Below are 23,572 nucleotides of genomic sequence, written 5' to 3' on the forward strand. Positions count from 1 at the left end.
AAGAACATCATGCTATATCATATCATAAATTATCATGTCATATAAATCATAAGGCATAACATATCATATCAGAAATCATATCATGCAAGATGTCTTTTAAAACATATGTCATGTCATATGCAAGATATCTTAAAACATATCATATAGTACTTGAACATAATATCATCATGAGGGACCGGCTTGTACCACATACATACATAAATGCGCGCAATCCCTAGGACAAGGTAGCTAGCCTCGAACCTACTAGGGATCTAGGTCCGTACTACGACCTACCTAGGGGCGTACTAAGGAGCCCATCTCTTTACTAGACCCGTTCATAGTCCGTCGGCCTAGGGGCTCTTATGGAGCTCACCCTTGGTACAAGCCATACAAAGTAAAATAGCATATCATAGTTCATGTCATAACATAGCATATCATATCTTATCATATCATGAAGAGTGCTCTTAGTCCCCAAGGGGAAGAAACTCTTAGGCCTTCACTTATCATATCATAAAGAGTGCTCTTAATCCTAACAAAAAGGGAAGCAACTCTTAGGCCTTTGTTTATCATATCATAAAGCATGCATACTTGGGCACATAGCACATCATAAGAGACATTATTATGCATGGATCATAAGCATACATAAATGAGCATATTATTTGTCATATCATAAAGCATGCATACTTGAGCACATAGCAACTTATAAGAGACATTATCATACATGGTTCATAGGTATACATAAATGAACACATCACCTATCATAGAAAACATAATCATGCATGGAATCATTAAATAACATCTCTTAATTCATAACGTAGCATGTGAGGCACATCTAGGCTCCTAAACCAATTATGGCCGAAAGTTCAAGAGTATGAACTTAAACTCTAAACAACATACAAGCATAAAAATCTCATGTTAACTTCATATCATATCATAAGGAAAGTCATAAGCATGTCAATCCAATTTTTAAGTTTTCCTAGGTCTTGGTCCTTATCATGGCCGAAAGTTCATGAAGAAGGAAAATAAGCTCTAAACAACATACAAGCATGAATATCAAGCTAATTTCATATCATATCATAAGGGGATCCATGAGCATGCTAGATTAAATTTTAAGCTTCCTTGAACCCTAGAAATGTTCATGGCTGAAACTTTATAAAGAAGAAAATCAAGCTCTAAACAACATGCAAGCATAAATATCTAGTTAAACTCATATCATATCATAAGAGGATTCATGAGCATGCTAGGTTAAATTTTTAGCTTCCTTGAACACTAAAATGGATCATGGCCGAAAGTCTCATGAAGAGGGAAATCAAGCTTTAAACAACATACAAGCATAAATATCAAGCTAACTTCATATCATATCATAAGGGGATTCATGAGCATGCTAGGTTAAATTCTAAGCTTCCTTGAACCCTACAATTGATCATGGCCGAAAGTTTCATGAAGAGGAAAACCAAGCTCTAACAACATACAAGCATAAATATCTAGCTAAATTCATATCATATCATAAGGAGATTCATGAGCATGCTAGATTAAATTTTAAGCTTCCTTGAACCCTATATTTGTTCATGGCCAAAAGTTTCATGAAGAGGAAAATCAACTCTAACAACATACAAGCATGAATATCAAGCTAAGTTCATATCATATCATAAGGGAATCCATGAACATGCTAGATTAAATTTTAAACTTCCTTGAACCCTATATTTGTTCATGGCCGAAAGTTTCATGAAGGGGAAAATAAACTCTAAACAACATACAAGCATGAATATCAAGCTAAGTCCATATCATATCATAAGGGAATCCATGAGCATGCTAGATTTAATTTTAAGCTTCTTTGAACCCTATATTTATTCATGGCCGAAACTTCAAAGAAGTGATCCTAGATTTTTTTAGCATTCTAACCTTATGAAAAAATCTGTAAACAACTTGTACCACAGGTGAGGGGATACTTACATCCTTTCGCTTGTTGTTCCTTAAGAAAGTGGTACCTTTGTGAGGAGGAAGAAGGAGCTTCTCTTCCTAGTTCTCCCTTTTGTTTTCTCTTTCTTGTAAGGAGTAAACCTTGAGACTCCTTCTTAGGAATTGGTTTTCTTAGAGAGAAAACCTTAGCTTGGATTTTAGAAATGAGGGAGAGAGAGCTCTATGTCTCGGTGGAGAAGGAAGAAGGAGAAAGAAGGAGAAGGAAGAAGAAGGAGGAAGAATTAACAAATTTTCTTTCCCTTTTCTTCTCTCATTCCTATTTATTCCTCATGTAAATGAAACATGTCCTCATTCATCCCCTTATCCCCTCTATCTCTTCACTCTCTTAATTCCCATGAAATTAGAGGAAAAAGAAGGAAGGAAGGCAACTTGGCTTTTGCTTGCTTCTTTCCTTAACCAAGAGCAAGAGGAGGTAAGCTACTTGGTTTTCTCTTGTTCCTTTACTTAACTATCTTCCTACTTTTAACTACAATTTCCATTCTTTTCTATTCATCTATTATTCATTACTCTAGTGGTTACCACACACCAATTTAACTCTATCATTTGTGGGAGGTTCAAGGTTCAAACCTTAACCTCACCTTCTTTTTATTTCATTTTTGTTTCTATTTCCATTTCTCTTTTTTTTTAATTTTATTCTAAAAGAAAAATACTCATAGGTATAGCTTATCATTTCGTGGGTGTTACAGTCTGCTCCATTATTGTTGAGCACATCGTCGGTTTCATCTCTGTCGGTGCTCCGTTGGTCTACTCATGGGTAGCGTGACGCAGCGTGGTAGCACGTCAGTTTGGCTATGTCGATGCTCCATTGGTCCGCTCATGGGTAGTGTGACGCAGCGTGGTAGCACGTCAGGGATCCCTCCCCGTTATGGTGTACTGGGAGATGAGAACATTGCGCTCCCCCATTTATGATTTGGGGTAGGAGTATGTGTGTACTCCGACAGCATCCTGTCCACTCGGTCACTCATCAGGAGCAGTGATGGCAGAGTGCACGGTTGTCACATCCCTACCCACTCGGTCTCACCATTGTGTGTGACATGGCTGACTGGTGTCAGGGGTGACCATGACATTTGCATCATATGCATGATGCATTTATTGCTTATGTTTGCTGCATTTATATGGATGCATATGATTGACATGCATACAGGATTATGAGACTTTCGGTCTGACGACCCTATTGTCCTTATACCTTGGTCATGGTTAGTACAGTTTTCTCCTGTTTTGTTTTCAGTTGCATTTATCCTTCTTGTATCAGGAGACTGTACGCATGATTAGTGCTGCATGTTATTTTCTTTATTATGCCTATCAGTTGATACCTGCTGAGTGTTGGACTCACACTCTCCTCCGTTGTTATTTTCAGGTTGATGCTGTCCGGAGAGAGTTCCAGTCGCTAGTCCCCTACACTCCACGAGGACGTGTGATGATCTTGTGGTTTTCTTGTTTTAGACTATGTTTGGACTTGTTTGTGTTGATACATTTGGATCTTGTATGGATTCTTATTGCCTATGAGTTTTATTGGATTTGTTTTACTACACGCCTGCCTAGACGGCAGAAGAGGTAAGTTGATTTTATCGTCAGTTTTGTGCTTTATGGGTGTAGTTGAGTAGGGTTGTTTTTGAGTCTTATTATTACTGTGCTAGTTTGTTAACTATTAAACTGCGTGGTTGTCTGTGTGTTGTGCTTATATTATTGTTATTGTTCCTGTCGTGTTGGCCGAGGTATATGTGGCCCAGAGGGCGATGTAGAAAGTTTCAGATTGTCTGCCGTACAGGGGAGATGCTGCCGAAATTTCTTCGGACAGGGACTCCTCCGGGCGTGACAATTTATTTGGTATTAGAGCACAGCTATACGATCCTTTGTTTTCATATTTTGGATATTTGGGATAACCTTATACCAATTTATTTGGTATCAGAGCGCCAAGTTGGCGATACTTGTTTGATTTTCGTGTTACGGATTTTCAAGATTTAGCTTATACCAATTTATTTGGTATCAGAGCGGGTTATGATACCTGCTTTTGGTGTTCTGGATTTTTGGGTTAGCCCAAGTTTGCAAGTCAAACTGGGTAGTTATTTTGGATTTCACGGATTTTCCATTATGTATATGTTTGGACTTCCGTTTCGGATTTATATGGATTTCTGGTGATTTTCTCGTTCGAAATTTTGAGGTAAATTGGGGACTGGACAGTGACGGAACATCTCCAGACAGCAAATAGGTATGATGTTTATTTTATGATTGTTATACTTGTAGTAATATCTGTGATATAACTTAACATATATGAGGAGATCTACACGTATTGCTGCGAGACGTGGTGCTGGACGACCACGTACGAGGACCGTGGGATCTCTGAATTTGCCAAAGATGCCTACCGGTGTTGAGCCTGTCAGTCAGGGACAGACTCAGGATACTGCGGGCGTGTCGGGCTCTCAAATCTCGATGGCTCCTTTAGAGGTACCACCAGGGGTACCATTGGCATACCCGACACCTGCTCCAGCGCAGCCTACGGCGTACCCGACACCACCGCCACCTGGACCTACAGTGTACCCGACACTAGTGGCACATGTTCCCCCAGTACCTACAGTATACCCAGCAGCACCTGCACCAGCGATGTCGGCTGCTCCACATCCGATACCACTACCTATCGTACATCCAGCCGCAGCCACCTATGCTCACCCTGCAGTGCCATCGATGACATATGCTCCAGTCTATACATCAATACCGGGAGTACCTCCTCTAGTCTATTCAGCGGTACCACCTGTAGCACCAGCTCCAATGGTTCCGCCAATTCCTGCAGCTGTTCCAACACATCTCAGTGACATTGCCGCGGCATGAGCTAGGATTCCAGCGTTGGCAGAGTCGATAAAGAGTCGATTTACACTCTTCCGAGGAGACCGTGATCCGAGTGTGACCCTGTCTTGGATTGAGACTATGGAGCGCACTTTCTTCTATATGGCTTGCTCCGAGTAGGAGAAAGCAGAGCTGGCTGCTTTTCATTTACGGGACGAAGCCGACACTTGGTGGGTTACTCAGCGTTCCATCATCGGCGAGCAGAACATTACTTGGGTCAGGTTCAGAGAGGATTTTGAGCGCCGCTTCTTCCCACGAGCTTATTAGATGGTTCGCCGGTAGGATTTCTTGAGTCTGCGACAGAACAACCGGTTAGTGACAGAGTATAATGCAGAGTTTGACAGATTGGCCAAATTTTGTCCAGAGCTAGTTGCTGAGGATAGTTCATGTATGTAGTAGTTCATTCAGGGGCTGGATGGACATTTGCAAGTAAGGTTTGCCGGTCTTGGCTGCGCATCTTATCTGGAGACTTTGGACAGAGCCCTCATGATTGAGTCAGCTCAGCAGAGAGCGTTTCCGGATAGAAAAAGGAAACAGTCGGGTCAAACATCTAGGCAGATCCAGCAACCACAGGCTACACCACAACAGAGCAGGCGCATTCGGTCAGATCAGGGTACTTCTGGGGTATTACGTAGGCCTCAGAAATCAGGGCAGTTTTCCTCAGGACGTTTCTGGTCTCCACAGCAGAACCGGAAACAACCCGCCAACGATATTCAGTGTTTCCGATGTGGATCTAGAGATCACATCACCACAGCCTGCTCTCTGGGACAGTCAGTTTGCTTTTATTGCAAACTTCCTGGGCACCAGAGTCGAGATTGCCAGCTGAAGGCTCAACATACTGCTCCCGGAGTTATTGCTCAGGGAGGGCAGCACAGTCAGTCAGGGGCTTGATGAGGAGGGCGGAGATTTCCAACCTCACATCGCCAGCAGGGGACAACTTCCCCTTCAGCAGCTGCATTTGGCATGCTCAGACAGGAGTACTCCAATACTCCCATAGTACCTCAGAGCTCCATCCCGGGACCTCATTATCTGACTCAGGGGCAGTATCAGCTGCAGCCCCAGCCACAGGCTCAGTATCAGACGCAATCCCAGCCCTAGGTACAGTATCAGTTGCAGCCCTCTCAGACTTCTATGGAACAGTATCCAGTACCACCTCAGTGGTAGGCTCCTGCCCAGACGCAGCAGTCGCAGGCAGTGTTACCACCTCTTCTTCCGCCAGAGACTGGGCGTATTCATGCGGTGACTAGAGAGGATGCGCAACGAGCCGACGGATCCATTTTCCGCAGTACGATTTCTATTTATGCCTTATCTGCAGATATACTGATAGATACTGGTAGCTCGCATTCTTTTATATCTCGTACTTTTATGCGGGAGATTGGTAGATTACCCACTTCCAAACCGCAGCGGTTGACCGTCTCCCTACCGTCTGGTGATTCATTGGACGTCACTCAGGAGGTCAGAGGTTGCCCGTTAGATTTTGGCAACCTAATACTTACGGTAGATCTCTTAGTATTGGAAATGGTCGATTTTGATATTATACTTGGCATGGACAGTTTGTTAGCATATCATGCCATTGTTGATTGCCAGACGAGGGTGGTCACATTCCGGCCTCTGTACCAACCCTCGTGGAATTTCACTAGCATTAGAGACGATGACATATCGATCATTTCAGCGATTCAGGCTCAGAAGCTGCTATCATATGGCTGTCAAGGTTTTCTGTTATCTTTGATTAGTACTGAGGACAGCAGTAGTTCGCAGCTCTCCGACGTTCCGGTGGTCCGAGAGTACCCAGATGTATTCCTAGAGGAGCTACCAGGTCTGCCTCCAAGGAGGCAAGTGGAGTTTGCTATTGAGTTGATTCCGGGGACCGCACCGGCATCGAAAGCTCCTTATCGTATGACACTAAAAGAGTTGAACGAGCTGAAGGTTCAACTCCAGGAGCTTTTAGACAGGGGATTTATTTGCCCTAGTGTTTCTCCATGGGGTTCTTCGGTATTATTTGTCAAGATAAAGGATGACACTCTGAGGTTATGTATTGACTACAGACAGCTGAATGCAGTGACCGTCAGAAATAAATATCCTTTACCACAGATCGAGGATTTGTTTGATCAGCTCAGAGGTACATCAGTGTATTCTAAGATTGATCTGCGGTCTGGGTATCATCAGCTGAGAGTCAGAGAATCTGATATTCAGAAAATAGCTTTCCGTACCAGATACGGTCATTATGAGTTTTTGGTAATGTCATTTGGGCTTACCAATGCTCCAGCGGTGTTTATGGACTTGATGAACCACGTCTTTCTGGAGTATCTTGATTAGTTTGTTATCATTTTCATCGATGATATATTGGTCTACTCGCGTTCCGAGGAGGAGCATGCACAGAATCTTCGCATAGTCTTGGAGACTCTTCGACGACATCAGCTGTACGCGAAGTTCAGCAAGTGTGCATTCGAGTTATCCTCAGTTGGTTTTCTGGGACATGTGGTCTCGAGCAGAGGCATTTCAGTAGACCCTCAGAAGATTGAGGCTGTCACTAGTTGGGAGCAGCCGAAATCAGTTTAGGAGATCCGCAGTTTTCTGGGACTAGCAAGATATTACCGACGTTTTGTCAAGGGTTTCTCACGTATTGCTATGCCGCTGACACATCTTACCAGGAAAGGCGTGAAGTTCACGTGGTCCGAGGATTGCGAGACCAGCTTTCAGGAGCTGAAGTGGAGATTAGTGTCGGCTCCAGTTTTGGTTTTACCTTCTGGAGAGGATGGATTTGTACTCTACACTGATGCATCTCTTCAGGGTTTGGGCGATGTTCTGATGCAGCACGACAGGGTAGTCTCCTATGCTTCTCGACAGTTGAAGGAGCATGAGAAGAACTATCCAGTACATGATCTAGAGTTAGCTGCCATCATCTTTGCTCTGAAGCTTTGGCGGCATCATTTATACGGCGTTACATTTGAGATTCTCACTGATCATAAGACTCTCAAATATAATTTTACTCAGAAGGAGCTTAATCTCCGACAGAGGAGATGGATGGAGTTCCTGAAGGATTACGATTGTACCATTAGCTACCACCCGGGAAAAGCTAATGTGGTTGCCGATGCACTCAGCAGGAAGTCCAGAGGGACTTTGGCTTGCCACCGAGTTTCAGTTACAGACTTGGTTCAGGGTTTCTCCGAGTTAGACCTTGAGGAGCAGGGACCGACAGAGTAGGGTATTCTGGTTACCATGGTTGCTCAGTCATCGATTAGGACGAGGATCCGAGAGGCCCAGGCCAGTGATCAGCATTTGCAGTTTATTGGCAGTCAGATAGCTTCCGGGCAGCAGACCGAGTTCACACGAGACGAGGAGGGTATTATATACTTCCGAGGCAGATTATGCGTACCTTAGTCTCATCCGGTCTTACAGGAGCTACTTCAGGAGGCTCATCGCTCTCGATTTGCGATCCACCCAGGCGGGACCCGCGCATGTATCGAGATTTGAGGCGTTCCTACTGGTGGAACGGTATGAAGAAAGACATCGCGGAATTTGTAGCTAGATGTCTTGTCTGTCAGCAGGTGAAGGCTGAGCATCAGAGACCTGCATGCTTACTTCAGCGGATTCCTATTCCTGAGTGGAAATGGGAACATATTACTATGGACTTTGTGGTGGGTTTGCCGAGGACACGACGAGGCCATGACGCGATTTGGGTAATCGTTGATCGATTAACCAAATCCGCGCACTTCTTAGCGATCCGGAGGACTGATTCCCTGGATCGATTGGCAGATCTATATTGCCGGGAGATCATCAGATTACATGGTGTCCCTTTGACTATCATTTTCGACAGAGACCCTCGGTTCACGTCTGGTTTCTGGCAGAGTCTGCAACAGGCCTTGGGCACGCAACTCTGATTTAGTACAGCTTTCCATCCACAGACAGATGGACAGTCAGAGCGGACTATTCAGACTCTAGAGGACTTACTGAGATCTTGTGTATTGGATTTTGGAGGCAGTTGGGAGGACTATTTGCCGTTGGTAGAGTTCGCCTACAACAACAACTTTCTTTCGGCTATCCAGATGGCACCGTTTGAGGCATTGTATGGTAGGCCTTGTCAGACACCCACCCTCTGGGATAAGGTTGGGGAGGCCTAGCTGTTGGGACCTCATAGAGCTCAGCATGACGCAGAGTTGGTCCGTACTATCAGACGGAGGATGTCAGAGGCGCAGGATCACCAGAAGAGTTATGCAAATCGGAGACGCAGACCCTTAGAGTTCTCTACAGGCGACCATGTATTTCTACGAGTTTCACCCATGAAAGGGGTGAAGAGATTTAGCCTCAGAGGTAAGCTAGCACCGCGATACATTGGTCCTTTCCAGATCCTGGAGAGGATTGGAGCAGTAGCTTACCGGCTGGCACTACCCCCGTCCCTTGTAGGCGTGCACGATGTATTCCACGTATCTATGCTGAGGAGATACGTACCTGACCCGACGCATATGCTGACAGATATCTCAGTTCCAGTTCAGCCTGATGCTACTTATGAGGAGGTTCTGGTACGGATTTTGGACCGGAAAGAGTGTCAATTGCGAAACAAGACTATCCGGCTGGTTAAAATAGGATGGCAGCATCATACGGACGAGGATGCTACATGGGAGCTCAAGGATACTATCCGAGCTCGATACCCTCATCTTTTCACATGAGGTATGTGATTTAATTTACTGTTCAATATTTATACTCTATATCTGTTGTTAGTTCTTGGTGATGGTAGATAACGAAATTTGGGGATCAAATTTTTATTAGTGGGGAAGAATGTAAAATATCGAAAAATAGCGAATAATGATAAGAGAATTTTTCGAAATTTTTAAAAATTTTTCAGGAATTTTTCGGAGCTCGTATGGACAAGTTTACGGGGATAAAATGGGGCCCGGAAAGCCTATTTAGGCTACCCCGTTTTAGCGAGGAAATGTTGATTTTCTTTATTTTATTTTTATTTTTCTTTATTTTTCCTCTTCCTCGCCGTTTCTTTCTCTCCCGCGCGGTCGACGCCCATTGCCCTAACCTCCGAAGCTGAACTACTCCTCGTTGGTTTCTTTCTCTCCTCGAGTACAAAGCCACCCCTCGTCTCTGAGCTGATCCTCTTCATCTCCTTCCTTTTCCTTCCCGAACCGCCCACACAACCGACCACCGCAGTGTCGCTGGCCTTTCTTGTGCCGAGCATTGCACTGACACCGACGCACAGAACCTCTTCGCCGTGCCCTAGATCTGCAACGCGCCGCCGCCTCTTTGCTCTAGCTGAATCCCTTCCACCGCCGGCAACCGAGTCCCTTCCACCGCCGGCAATCGAGTCCCTTCCACTAGCCGCCGAACTCGTGTGCCCTAGCTTTGGGTTCACAGCCACTGCCCCTCTCCTCGCAGACACTAGAAACTTGTCGGAAAGGAGATTAAGCATCCGAGTCTTCACCTCACCCTCTGCCCTGTGCGCCGTTGCCCTTGTTGGAGTTGTTCCCTAGATCGTCGGAGACCGAGAGCTGGAGAAAGTGACAGCGAGCAGTAGTAATTCGGCGGTGTGATTGAAGGTAAGGGCTTAGGGTTTGGTTTCTGAGTTTGTGCTATATTTCTTGTCCTACCGTGAGCAGCCCTTGTATAGGGTGGAGGTTATGTTAACTAAGGATGGAGGTTTCTAATTGTAGATTCATTGTGCTGGTGGTGTTTCAGGTTTCCAGCAGCAGCTATTCCTTCCGGCAGCACTATCCCTAGTTGTGGATCAACATCTGTACTGTGAGAATTTAGGTAAGGTGTAGTGCAATTGTTTCTTTTGTTGTAGCGTGCACCAATTTGTAGGAAAGGACAAGAAATGAATATCACAGAAATCTATTTAAGTCTAAGTTGTTATGAGTAAATGGATTAGGTTTGGAATTTATCTAATGGTATGATTAGGGTTTATCCTAATTTAGAGTTAGAGGTTTTATTTAGCTATTTATGCGAATTTTAGCTGAATAAAATGTATATGTATTGGTGACACAGGACTTTGACAAGAGACGAGTATCTTGATGTCAAATTTAGACCAGATTGGATTTTTCTATTGCTTTGACTTTATGTCTTTTGATATGCATAATAATATTTTTAACATATAGCAATGATTATGTTTCTCATTTGCTTCGGTTGATCACTACCTGACCTGTTACATGTTGTTTGTTTATTTTTATGCACATCATGTTAGTATTTACCTGCTTATAGAGGTAGTGACACAACCATGTTATTTATCATGTTCAGGACCTAGGGTTTTTGATACCTTATCTGATCTGTGTACCTTTGATTTGGTTCATTGTTCTATGGTACACATTTTATATTTATACATGGATATTGCTATGCTGTTCAAGATATTGCCATGCTTTGTGTCATGCACCATTCGCATGATTGCATACTGCGCGATAGTCTGCTCCATTATTGTTGAGCACATTGCCGGTTTCATCTCTGTCGGTGCTCCGTTGGTCCTCTCATAGGTAGCGTGATGCAGTGTGGTAGCACGTCAGTTTGGCTCTGTCGGTGCTCCATTGGTCCGCTCATGGGTAGTGTGACGCAGCATGGTAGCACGTCAGGGATCCCTCCCCGTCATGGTGTACCGGGAGATGAGAGCATTGCGCTCCCCCATTTATGATTTGGGGTGGGAGTATGTGTGTACTCCGACAGCATCCCGTCCACTCGGTCACTCATCAGGAGCAGTGATGGCAGAGTGCACGGTTGTCACAGCCCTATCCACTCGGTCTCACCATTGTGTGTGACATGGCTGACTGACGTCAGGGGTGACCATGACATTTGCATCATATGTGATCCTGTCTGAGAAGCTACCCGTGAAGGAGATCCAGGAGAGGGAAACCCACCGTGTTGATGAAGAATAATGCCGATAGAACCTCGACCCGAGAAACCCAAAGTGGATCGGAAGAAAACCAGAGTCACCGAAGGAAATATGATAAGTAGGAAGAAATCCCCGTCCAGATAGGAGAAAGTCGAACTCCTAAGCTCCCGAGGCTCCCTGCGCACAAGAGACCAACCAACACTATCGTCAGTGACCTAAGACCGGGGTGGGAATCCCTGGCTAGGCCCTCCGACGCTCAAGTTAGTGATCTCTCTTGATGTCAAGGAAGGAAGAATAAAGAAGATGAACAATAGCCCGAAAATTAGGGTTGTGAAAGTACACAATGATGTGAACTTACCTAGCCAACGGAGAGGATTCCCCCTTTTATACCACTTCATGTAACCTCCGTAGCCATGAAGTGGACCCCGGTTTGTTAGAGTTCGTTATGAGATGACGTCAACTGCGCCCTTGCGGAAGATAATTTTTAAGGAATCTTTTTTGTACCCCAGATGTACCTTCTTTGTCGTTTAGCGCCTGCAAGACAAGCTGAAAGCATATTTCCCGCCAAAATATATATTCTTTATCATGAATTATTCTATTCAATATATTCATGTATGATTCTTCTTCATGTGACTTCTGTTTGTATCTTTGTTGTGTTAAAAAATAATATTTTATTCAACATGTTTCTAAGGTATTCCTTGAAGGAACTATGTGGGTTATTTGCTTGAAAGAACCCTCTTGACCGATGTTGGTCTATCTTTGCTCTGGAGTATGTATCGGTCGTTATTGGCTTACCTTCATACGGCAATCATGTATCGATCGATATTGGCCTACCTTCGTTCGGCGGGCATGTATCGACCGATATTAGCCTACCTTCGTTCGGTAGGCATGTATCGACCGATACTGGTCTATCTTTGCTTTGGAGTATGTATCGGTCGTTATTGACTTACCTTCATACGGCAAGCATGTATCGACCGATATTGGCCTACCTTCGTTCGGCAAGCATGTATCGACCGATATTGGCCTACCTTCATTCGGCAGGCATGTATCGACCGATACTGGTCTATCTTTGCTTTGGAGTATGTATCAGTCGTTATTGGCTTACCTTCATACGGCAAGCATGTATCGACCGATATTGGCCTACCTTCGTTCGGCAGGCATGTATCGACCGATATTGGCCTACCTTCGTTCGGCAGGCATGTATCGACCGATATTGGTCTATCTTTGCTTTGGAGTATGTATCGGTCGTTATTGGCTTACCTTCATACGGCAAGCATGTATCGACCGATATTAGCCTACCTTCGTTCGGCAGGCATGTATCGACCGATATTGGCCTACCTTCGTTCGGCAGGCATGTATCGATCGATATTGGTCTATCTTTGCTTTGGAGTATGTATCGGTCGTTATTGGCTTACCTTCATACGACAAGCATGTATCGACCGATATTGGCCTACCTTCGTTCGGCAGACATGTATCGACCGATATTGGTCTATCTTTGCTTTGGAGTATGTATCGGTCGTTATTGGCTTACCTTCATACGGCAAGCATGTATCGACCGATATTGGTTTACCTTTGTTCTGAAGGTATGCCCCGACCAATATTGACTTACCTTCATACGGCAGGCATGTATCGACCGATATTGGCCTACCTTTGTTCTGAAAGTATGTTTCGGCCATTATTGGCCTATCTCCTTTGACTCTTTCTTTCTTTTCTTTCCTCATCTGAAGACCCTTAAAACCTAACCCATATCAATATGCATGATGCATTTATTGCTTGTGTTTGCTGCATTTACTTGCTGCATTTATATGGATGCATATGATTAACATGCATACAGGATTATGACACTTTCGGTCTGACGACCCTATTGTCCTTATACCTTGGTCCTGGTTAGTACAGTTTTCTCCTGTTTTATTTTTAGTTGCATTTATTCTTCTTGTATCAGGAGATTGTACGCATGATTAGTGCTTCTTGTTATTTTCTTAATTATGCATATCAGTTGATACCCGCTGAGTGTTGGACTCACACCCTCCTCCGTTGTTATTTTCAGGTTGATGCTGTCCGGAGAGAGTTCCAGTCGCTAGTCCCCTGCAGTCCACGAGGACATGTGATGATCTTGTGGTTTTCTTGTTTTAGACTATGTTTGGACTTGTTTGTGTTGATACATTTGGATCTTGTATGGATTCTTATTACCTATGAGTTTTATTGGATTTGTTTTACTACACGCATGCCTAGACGGCAGAAGAGGTAAGTTGATTTTATCGTTGGTTTTGTGCTTTTTGGGTGTAGTTGAGTAGGGTTGTTTTTGAGTCTTATTATTACTGTGCTAGTTTGTTAACTATTAAACTGTGTGGTTGTCTGTGTGTTGTGCTTATATTATTGTTATTGTTCCGGCCGTGTTGGTCGAGGTATATGTGGCCCAGAGGGCGATGTAGAAAGTTTCAGATTGTCCGCCATACAGGCGAGATGCTGCCGAAATTTTTTCGGACAGGGACTTCTCCGGGGCGTGATAGTTGATCTTGACTTTAATTGTGATACTAAATATAATAAATCTCAATTGATTGAAATCAATTCAAGATTATTTTTCATTATTATCATTACCCTTGACAAACTTAAAGGGAGTGCTTGAGTTTGAGTGTTAACTTGGTGAAACATTGTTTGGATAATGACTTAGTAAATATATCAGTAATTTGATCTTCAGTAGCGATGTGAGAAATTGAAAATTGTCGAGTCGCCACATGTTCACGAACAAAATAAAAATCAATCTCTACATGCTTGGTACAAGCATGAAAAACAAGATTTGCTACAAGATAAGTTGTTCCAATATTATCACACTAGATTTTGGGCGAAACAATTGAGGAAAAGTGTAATTCTAAAAGAAGAGATTGTAGCAAAATAATTTCTGACGTTGTGTTAGCTATTTATACTTAGCTTTAGTACTTGAGCGAGAGACTGTAGGTTGCTTCTTTGAAAGCCAGGAAATAAGATTTTGCCAAAAAAAAAATGACATATCCACTAGTAGAATGCTGATCTTCAGGAAATCCAGTCCAATCTGTATCACTGTAGGCAATCAACTCTTATGAAGACTGATGATATAAAAGAATACCATATAAAATAGTGCCTTTGAGATATCGATGAATTCTCTTAACACCTTCCCAATGGTGTTTAGTAGGAGCATGCATAAATTGACAAACACGATTCATAGCAAAAGTAATATCGGGTCATGTAATGGTGATATATTGTAGGGCATTAACAATGCTTTGGTAGATCTGAGGGTCAACTAATGAAGAGGAGGATGAAGGTGTTGTGAAACCACCTTTAATGATTGGTGTGGAGATAAGATGTGCACCATCCATTTTAGCTTGTTGTAGAAATCCAATAATATATTTGCTCTAAGAGAGAAGACAACCTTCAAAATGTGAGAGAAAGTCTATACCAAGGAAAAAACGAGTATTATCAAGATCTCGAATAGGAAACTCTTGATGAAATAGATGGAGTAAAGTAGTAATGTCATTTTGATCACTACCAATTTTTAAGATATCATCCACATAAATCAGAATAAATATTAAAAATTTCTCATTACGTTTGTAGAATAGGAAAGAGTCAATTTTTGAGCCAAAAAACCCCTGAGTATGAAGTTAGGTAAATAGATGATTAAACCATGCACGAGGTGTTTGCTGAAACCATATATAGATTTATGAAGTTGACACACATGTGTTGGAAGTTGTGGGTGGATGAATCCAGGTGGTTGCTCCATAAAAATAGTTTCTTTAAGGTGTCCATGAAGGGAAATATTGGAAACATCCAATTGTCGTATTAGTCAATTGAAGATAATAGGTATAGATAGCAGTAGTTTTATAGTTGTAATTTTAACGACTCTACTAAAAGTGTCATTGAAGTTAATACCTCATTGTTGATTAAGCTTTTAGTAACAAGGCAAGCTTTGTAACGTTCAATAGATTCATTTGCACGATACTTAATTCGGTAAACCCATTTAGAGTCCACAATATTCATAGATGGAGTACGAGGAACTAAGCTCCAAGTTGCATTGCGAAGAAGAAAATCAAACTTTGTAGTCATTATAACACTCCAATTTGGATTTTTGATTGCCTGTGTAAAGCTAGAAGGCTCAACAAAATTTGAAGAAGTATTAAGAGCATGTGGAAGAGGATAACGAGTGGAAGCTGGTTGACATCATGCATAAATATCGCTTAGAGGAAGCATTCGTCGAGGAGTATCATCATTAGAGCTACTCGGAGATGAGTGATCAAACGGATTGGAATCAAAACTAGAGAGTGGATCACCACCAGCCGTTGAGTCTACTGGAATTTGTGGAGATGGAGCAAGACCTAAGATACCATCCCCCCTTGTACTTTCAATATGTCCTGATGAAGCAATCTGTGAGGATTCTAGTATATTACTCGGTGATATTAGATAAGTTCCTTGATTATCTAAAGGAAGATCCGAGATAGCAACTACAAACGGGAAAAGAGATTCATCAAAAGTAACATATCGAGAAATATATATTCTCCCGGTCGAAATATAGAGGCAACGGTACCCATGATGTAAATTACTATAACCAAGGAAAACACATTGTTGAGAGTGAGAGTTTAATTTGTGTTTAGAGTAAAGTCGTAACCAAAGATAACATACGTAACTAAAGATATGGAAGAAAGAGTAATCTGGAATATGATTATAAAGTTTCTCCAAGGCACACTTGTTTTGAAGTAGTGGAGTGGGTAAATGATTGATAAGGTAGACTACGGTTTGGATATCGTCATCCCAAAATTTAAGTAGAACTGAGGCATGATTAAGAAGAGCTAAGGCAGTTTCAACCACATGATGATGTTTTTTTTTGGTGGATCCATTTTGTTCAGGAGTGTGGGACAAGAGACTCGATGGAGGATGCCAGAGGAAGTAAGATAACGATGAAGCACTTGATACTTTTCACCCCAATCAGAATGAAGGGAGAGTATTTTACGATTAGAATAACGCTCAAGATGCTTTTGAAAATGATAAAAAATATTCAAGAGATAAGATTATCTTTTCATAGGAAAAATCTAAATGAACTTGCTAAAGTTATCAATAAAAATAACATATTAAAGCAAACCTTGATTAGAAAGAATAGGAGCAAGACCCCATACATCAGAGTGAATAATTTCTAAAGGAAAATTAGAGTTGCGAGTAGAGGATACAAAAAGTAGTTTATGAGATTTTACTTTCATACAAGCTTCACATAAATGAGATGATGATGCTAAAGAAGTTGGTAAACTAAAACAAATAATAATATCCTGAACAAGATGTAGAGACGGATGACCAAGACGTGTATACCAAGAGAATTTGTTAGTGCGTTCTCTAACAAAAGTTTTGAGAGAGGTGGGTTGAAGATGACAAAGACCGTTTTTAGTGTCCTCTCGGAGTAGAATAGTTCCTATCACGAGATCTTTCACAAGACAATGATAAGGATGAAATTCAAAAAAAAATATTATTATCAAGAGCAAATTGACCTACAGAAAGTAAATTTTTAGTGATAGAAGGAACATGAAGAGTATTGCGCATGCAAAAAGTACGACCACATGAATTAAAAGATGTGTTTCTAATGTGAGTAATTTACAAACCTGAGTCATGCCCTATTTGTACCATGTTGGGTCCATGATAAGGCGAAGCTTCTGTAAGAATATCAAACTCTGGTGTAACATGATGAGCCACTCTAGAATCTGGATGCCATACTAGGGTTTTCGAAATCGATAACATTGCATCAGAAGGGATGGAGAGTGAGAATTCTCCAGAATGAGATGATTGAGTACTAGATTTCCTAGATGAGAGAAGGGGTTGATTTGATGATACAGGTCCTCCTTAAAAATTTGAATAATATCTTTTATAACAATTTTGAGCATAATGACCATAGTTGAAGTAAATCTGATAGCGTTCTCAACCTTGACCTCAGCCTCAACCTCGACTTTGGCCTTTGAAACCTCTAATCTGATTTTGATGAACATATTGGGGAGGAAGCTTATTACATTGATCAAGTTATGGGCTTTGCTAATCATGTGTATTGATAAAGACAAAGAATCTGACATCATTTGAGATTGTATTTGTAAAAGCCTTTCATGATAAGATAACATACCATGAAAAGTTTCAAGTGACACTTGATCCATGTGAGTCATCACACTGGGAACAAAGATATTATATTGAGGACCCAAACCTGCAAGAACATGCATTAATAGTTCTGAATCAGAGATCGATGTCCAATTGCAGCTAGGTTGTTGACAATGGTCTTGACTGATTACATATAGTCATTGATAGATGTATCTCCTCGTTGCACAGATTATAATTGTAGATGAAGTTGGAGAACCTGTGCTTGAGAGTGAGATGTAAAAGAATGATCAAGAGTTTCTCAAACGTGACGAGAGATGTTGAGGCCAATGAGCATGGGTAGTATAGGCTCAGTAATTGATGAGATTAACCAAGTCAAGACTAATTGATCATTTTTAAACCAAATAGTATAGAATAGATCATCTTTTCGAGATGAGATGAAGTACTATCAACATGATCAAATAAGTCATGAACATAAAATAGCGGAAGAAATTATAATTTCCATAATAAATAGTTATCATGATCAAGTTTAACGGAAAAAGAAGGAACCATATGAAAAAAAAAAGAGATATTTTATGATGACACAGGGAACTCACTAGAATTAAAAAAAATATTTTTTTCTATTTTTTTATGTTTTATGTTTTTATGTTTGCTTTTTTTTTTCTCTGCTTCTGTTTTTTTTTGCTTTCTTTTTCGCTTCTTGTTTTTTTCTCTGCTTCTTCTGTCTTTTTTGTTTGGATTTTTTTTTAAATTTTTTTTACAGGAAGGAACAATAAATAAACGAAGAAAAAACAAATGGGCACAAAAATAAAATGAATAAATAATAACTCTGTCTTGCTACAATTTACATTGTCGAAGTTATTATCATCAACAAAAAAGAATTATTAATGAAAGGAGAAGAAAAGTTGCTACTATCGAAGCTATTGTTGTTGTCGTCGAAGTTGCCAAGGTTGTTGTACTGTAGATTATGATATTAAATCAACATGTAAAAACTCCTGTAACTACTGTAAGAAAAATTGAGAGGAAGAGAAGATGACTCAGATACTATGTTAAAACTAATAGATAAAGAAAAAAAAATAGAATAAAAAATTAATTCTTTGATGTGTTATTTACTTAAAGCCAATAGACTCATTTATACACGTTGTCCAAACAATGGAAAGATTAAATATGACATACAATTATAAACATAGTAATAAATATAATAGATTTGGAAGTATTATTCTTGTTATTTGATTCATGTAGATCTTTATTTTGATTGTGATATCAAATATAATAAAGAAAAATCCCTAAATACAACTTTAATTTTATATGCGGTCTTCATCTTTTTTTCACTCCCTGCATGTAAAGTTTTATTTGCTAACTTCGTCATACAAAAATCATTACCTAATTGCCCCTCATTTTTTAAATAAAAAAATTCTAAAAATAAGTATAATTTTTCTTAAATTCGACACTTTAAATTAGAATCGAGTATATTTTTTTATCAAATTGAGCACGATTTTTTTTTTCATTTAATATAATTTCTTCTAAATTCAGTACCATTTTATTTGAATGTACTAAACTTAGAGGAATTATATTCATTTTAGATTTTTTATGCCTAAATTGATATCCATTATGTTTGGTTAGGGAGTGGAAAATTGAGCATAGTTTTTTTCCTCTTAATATAATTTTTTTAAATTCAATACTATTTAAAGATAATTTAATATATTTTCCATCTAATTAAGTATAAAGAATGTAGTATATTTTTCATCCAATTGAAGTGGAAAGTTAGACTCAATTTGATAGAAATATACGAGGAATTATTTTTTTAAATTTTTTATACTAAAAATATGAAGGATAATTAGATAAATTAATATTTATTATATTTAATTAAACAGTGAAAATAAAGATTTTTATTAAACGAGGGCTGCACAGCGTGATCGAGACCGTATGTAAATTTACCTTTAAAATTTGATGATGTTGGTGGTGACGCTTGAACTGATTGTATTTTGAGTAATATGTAAAATTTAGAAGTAAAATAAAAGAATTTGACATTCGACCATGTGCCTTCGTTAACGACTTGGAATTATATATATATATATATATATATATATATATATATATATATATATATATATATATATATATATATATATATATATATGAATTTATTATTATTATTTTTAATAATTAAGACTTTGTACAAACTACTTAATGTCATTTTGTTTATAATCCAAATATTCTATTCTTCAATCGGTCAATTCTGGGAGGATCGATCGTATAAACTTTTTTTTATTAATCATCAAAATAAATCTAAAAACGTAAATGACAAACCATCTAGCAACCCAACATCTTAGATATTTTATCTTATTAAAAAAAAGTTTCCTTTCATATGTTGTATCAGGGAATAAAATCATAGGGGTTTGAGAGATTATATAGGCACCTTGTGTAGCTCAGGGCCTTAGTGCTTTGTCATTGCAGCACCATGACTTCATGATTGAAAATATTTTTATTTGATCTTTATTACAATAGTTATGATGGGGGGGGGGTGGCATTGGTGGTCGCCCTCCCTTTCCTGACTATGGAACCCCTAATATTATGGGATTCCATCAATGGAGATAGAGAATATTGTCTCTTATTCTACATAATAATCGCTCCTCTATGTTTGAATTTTTGGATCCGCCACTGGACTTATGATTAAAATTATTATAATTTATCACTCACCTATAATTATAAAACATCCAATTGACAAGTCAAATCTGATCAGTTGCTCCGAAACAACTTCATTTGCAAGAATACCTCGACTGATAACTCAGTCATACTAAACAACTCATCCATTCTATTTTACTGCTTGAGATTATCCGCTCAAACCAATCTGATAGATAAATCTAAAATTTAAATTTTATATTTTAAAATTCAAAATATATCTTTAACACAACAAAAAGTTCAGAGCATTTGGGTCATATGTCGTGCCTCCTCAACTCTTCAAGGCATTTAGGTTATACACTTGTCTCCTCAGCTCCTCAAGGTATTCAGGTCATACACCATACCTCCTTAGTTCTCCAAGGCATTTAGATCATACATTATCTCCTTGACTCTCCAAGGTATTCATGTCATACACCTTGCCTTCTAAGTTCTTCAAGGTATTCAGGTAATACACCGTGTCTCCTTAGTTTTCCAAGGCATTCAGGTTATACACCGTGCTTCCTCAATTCTCCAAGGCATTTAGGTTATACATCGTACCTCCTTAGTTCTCCAAGGCATTTAGTGTTAGATCGAAAAGAATTTAGATATCTCCACAATTGCATAATATTGTCCACTTTAGGCCTAAGCCCTCATGGTTTTGCTTTGGGCTCTCCTCAAAAGGCCTCATTCCAAATGGAGATATCTTTCTCTTATAAACCCATGATCTTCCCCATGTATTTTCAATGTGGAACTATGTTTGCAACCTTGCAACCCCAACAATCCCCCCCTCAAACAAAGGACCACAGACTTCCCATGTCCGATCCTCGACCCATCAGGTCTTCCTGCCCCTCGGTCCACCCGACCTACTAGCATTTCCATGCCTAGCCGCAACTAGGACTTCCTGGACTTCCTGCCTGATGTCTGGTCCTCTTGATCCGAACATAGGAACCCCTACTTTCTTTGTTCGAGGTCAATATTGTACCCACATGGCTCAATCAGATTATAGCTCTTATGCATAGTCGACGGTTAAACCTTCTGGCAGTCCGTGCTCTGATACCAATTGTTGGATCGAAAAGAATTTAGATATCTCCACAATTGCATGATATTGTCCACTTTGGGCCTAAGCCCTCATGGTTTTGCTCTTGGGCTCTCCCCAAAAGGCCTCATTCCAAATGGAGATATCTTTCTCTTATAAACCCATGATATTTCCCATGTGTTTTCAATGTGGGACTATGTTTGCAACCTTGCAACCCCAACATTCAGGACAATACACCATGTTTCCTTAGTTCTCCAAGGTATTCGGATCATACATCGTGCCTAAAGTACTCTAAGGTATCCGGGTCATACACCGTGCCTACAACATCAAGTCCTAGACTCTCATGCCGCTCGACCGAGTGATAAGTGAGCATGCCTTTGTGCCTATGTTCCAGACTCTCGCTCCGCTCGACCAATTTATAAGTGAGCCTGCTCTTGCGCCTGTCCCAGACTTCCGTACCAATCGACCGAGTTATAAGCGATCTTGCTCTCATCTGTCCCAGACTCTCATGTCAATCGATCGAGTTATAAGTGAGCATGTCCTCATGCTTATGTTCCAAGGCATTTAGGTCATACACTGTGCCTTCAAGCTCTAAAGCATTTAGGCCATACACTGTACCTCCAAGCTCCAAGCCATTCAGGTAATACACTGTACCTCCACTTTCCAAGGCATTTGGGTCATACACTATGTCTCTAGATTCTCATGCCGACCGACCGAGTTATAAGCGAGCATGCTCTCGAGTTTATGTGCCAAGGCATTCAGGTCATACACTGTGCCTCTAAGCTTTAAGGCATTCAAGTCGCCCCCAGGGTGTAGCACAGATGGTGGACGCATAACATCTCTGGCGTAATGACCAATGGTCGATTCTCATGAACTGATTGTTGGAACCCCAAGGTTGTTTTGGTGTGATCAACAAGTTAAGTTAGGTCCTGTGTGTTTCTAACCTTGTGGCTAAGTGTGCAGGAGCTTAGGAGCATAGGTAGTCGAGTGGAAGACGTAGCTAGCGTGAAGGACGCCAGTCTGAGGGACGAGGTGCTGCGGAAGAGTACACCGGCGGACGAGAAGGAAGCGTGCGGTGGTTCCGAGAGACGAAAGCCGGAGCGGAAGATTGCTCGGGGAACAAGAGACACAGCTAGCGAGAAGGATGGCACGCGGTGCGTCCGAGGGACAAAGACTGTGGATGAGTACGTCGGAGGACGAGAAAGAAACACGCAATGATTTCGAGGGATGAGAAGCCGGAGGGAAGCCCGCTCGAGAAGACCGGAACTTGGGTTCGGGTGAGCCCTATTCTGGATAGCAGAGATCACCCAATCAAACAGATCCACAGCAGAGGACCCGGATGAAAGTCAACCAGAGTTGACTCAGCATCCGGGACGCCCGGAACTGTCCGGGGCGCCCGGACCAGCCCGGGGCGCCCGGAACCCTTCCGGGCGCTCGAGAGTCAGTTTTTGACCGGATCAAGTTTTGACTCGATCTGAACATTGGGGGATAAAATTTATCCCCCCAGGGCACCCGGAACCCTTCCAGGCGCCCCGATAAAGGCTATAAATATGGCCTTGGTCCAGAAGTTTTGAATCAACTCAGAAATTTACATTCCAAACACTTGTGCGCTTCTATTCTAGTTTAGTTTCTGTCTTTTGTGCTTACACTACTGTAAGAGGCTTCTCCGACTGAAGGAGATATTTTAGTGCACGTTCATTCCTTGGATTAACAACCTCCTTGGTTGTAAGCAAGTCAAGTTGTGAGCCTCTTCTTTCTGCTTTTTATTTACTGCTAATTTAATTATTTTACAAGTGTTAGTTTAAGAAGTAGAGAAGGGTCTTTGTTTTTTTACAGGCTATCCAACCCCCGTCCGTTCTAGCCAGCCGCAACGGTCCTACAAGTGGTATCAGAGCAAAGGCGCTTCAGGAGGACTAACCGTCGAACGAAGCAACGAGATGACCGGACCAAGCATCCACCCGCCGAAATACGAAGGGGATTTCACCTCCTGGAAGAATCTGATGCATGCAGGTATTTTTTACTACGGACTTTGAATTTACCTTAACAATGGAATCTGGCTATGTAGCTCCAGAAGGTAAGGAAAAATGTCAATGGACAAAAAAGGAGCAGGATGAATTCGTGGCAAACGACAAAGCAGAATACCATCTGCTAAGCGTTCT

Source organism: Zingiber officinale, chromosome 3A, assembly GCF_018446385.1.
Source record: "Zingiber officinale cultivar Zhangliang chromosome 3A, Zo_v1.1, whole genome shotgun sequence".
Taxonomy (NCBI): domain Eukaryota; kingdom Viridiplantae; phylum Streptophyta; class Magnoliopsida; order Zingiberales; family Zingiberaceae; genus Zingiber; species Zingiber officinale.